Raw genomic sequence first — 1,834 nt, forward strand, 5'->3', positions numbered from 1 at the left:
GTTCTACTTTTGGAGACTTTAAACTTCAGAGTTCTGGAGGGACAATAGGGAACTCTGAGTTCTCGAAGATATGATAGAGCTAGACCAGGTCTGTATCAGCCTTACTAGGGGCTGGTTCTAGGCTTCTCTAACATTTCTGTGTATGCTTTCTTTTTCCTGCAGACGTCAAGCAGCTGTTGGTGGTTAAAGAAGAGGTTCCCCCCTCCAGTGTGGACCAGGAGGATCCAGAGCCCCCACACATTAAAGAGGAGCAGGAGGAGCTGTGGAGCAGTCAGGAGGGAGAGCAGCTTCAAGGTCTGGAGGAGGCTGATATCACCAAGTTCCCATTCACTCCTGTCCCTGTGAAGAGTGAAGATGATGAAGAGAAACCTCAGTCCTCACAGCTTCATCAAAGACTAACTGAACAGATGGAAACAGAAGCTGATGGAGAGGACTGTGGAGGACCAGAACCAGACAGGGACTCACACCCAGATACACATTTACAGACCGGAGACTCCTCTGAGTTTAAGGTTGACTTCAGCGATGATGATTGGACGGAGAGCAGAGGGCGTCCGTCAGGTTTCTGTCCTGAAGTCTCTGTCAGTCAGAAACCGTTCAGCTGCTCCGTATGTGGGAAAAGATTCATGCAAAAAGGGTATCTGAAGACACACATGAGAACTCACACAGGAGAGAAGCCCTTCAGCTGCTCCATTTGTATGAAATCCTTCTCGCAGAGTGGAAGTTTACAGAGACACCTGAGAACCCACACAGGAGAGAAACCATACAGCTGCTCATTTTGTGGGAAAGCTTTTAGTGAAACTGGAAATCTGAAGGTTCACATTAAAACCCACACAGGAGAGAAACCTTACAGTTGCTCAGTGTGCGGGAAAGCTTTCATTGAAATGATTCATCTTAAGGTTCACATGAGGAATCATACAGGAGAGAGACCGTTCAGCTGCTCAGTGTGTGGGAAAAGATTTCTCTGCAACGAAAGCTTAGTTCGTCACATGAAAACTCACACAGGAGAGAAATCCTTTAGCTGCAGCTGATGGAGAGAATTGCGGAGGACCAGAATCAGTCAGTAGATCAGATTCAGATCATTTACAGCCTGATACTGATGATGAGTCGTCCTCATTGTCTGTTTTTCTAGGCTGGCAGCGATGTTGACTGATTGTCTTCAGTAAACAGTGAGTCTTAAAAGACAGCAACTATCAAACCGATTCAGTGTACACACAGGAGAGAAACTCTTCACTTGTGTTTCACAGGATGATCCACACAGGAGAGAAGCTTTGATTGTGTATCATGTGATGATCCACACAGGAGAGAAACTGTACAGTGTTTGTGGCCAAAGATTCACCTCAGCCTCAGGAGTCTTTCATAAACCAACTTTGAAATAAAGCTTCTGTTTGAGTCCAATTTTTGTTGGAGATGAAACTGAATCAAAATATTTAATCGCCTTGTCATTCGGCAGTTTCTCTCCAGTTTAACCCCTTAAAAACAGATCTCCTGCCGTGCTGCAGGAGATAATTATGTGCATTTTCCTGATTTTACTGATCTGAAGTAAGAACCATAACAGCTGGAACATTCATTGTTTAGCAGCAGAACATACAGGCTTCTGTCTTCACCACCATCACGAGGGATGGGTCCCGAGAGCCGGTATCACCTGGTACTGCTACGTGACTGGGTTGGTTCGCAAGTACTGATAAGCTCTGTGACAAGTGAAATATGTGTGTGTGTGTGTGTGTGTGTGTGTGTGTGTGTGTACACACATGGATGTGAATACGCAGCAGTGAGGTCAGGTCAGTCCCTGGTTTGCGGTGCAGAGGTCTGAGGTAGCTGTCGGCTGTTTCTGCGT

At 46.0% G+C, this 1,834-nt stretch overlaps 1 pseudogene; it reads left to right on the top strand.

Moving 5' to 3' along the window:
* The first annotated feature begins 162 nt into the window (after positions 1-162).
* Positions 163-1,626, top strand: LOC121938065 (annotated as a pseudogene).
* The last annotated feature ends 208 nt before the right edge of the window (positions 1,627-1,834 follow it).

The sequence above is a fragment of the Plectropomus leopardus genome, unplaced genomic scaffold (genome assembly GCF_008729295.1).
Source record: "Plectropomus leopardus isolate mb unplaced genomic scaffold, YSFRI_Pleo_2.0 unplaced_scaffold28350, whole genome shotgun sequence".
Taxonomy (NCBI): Eukaryota; Metazoa; Chordata; class Actinopteri; order Perciformes; family Serranidae; genus Plectropomus; species Plectropomus leopardus.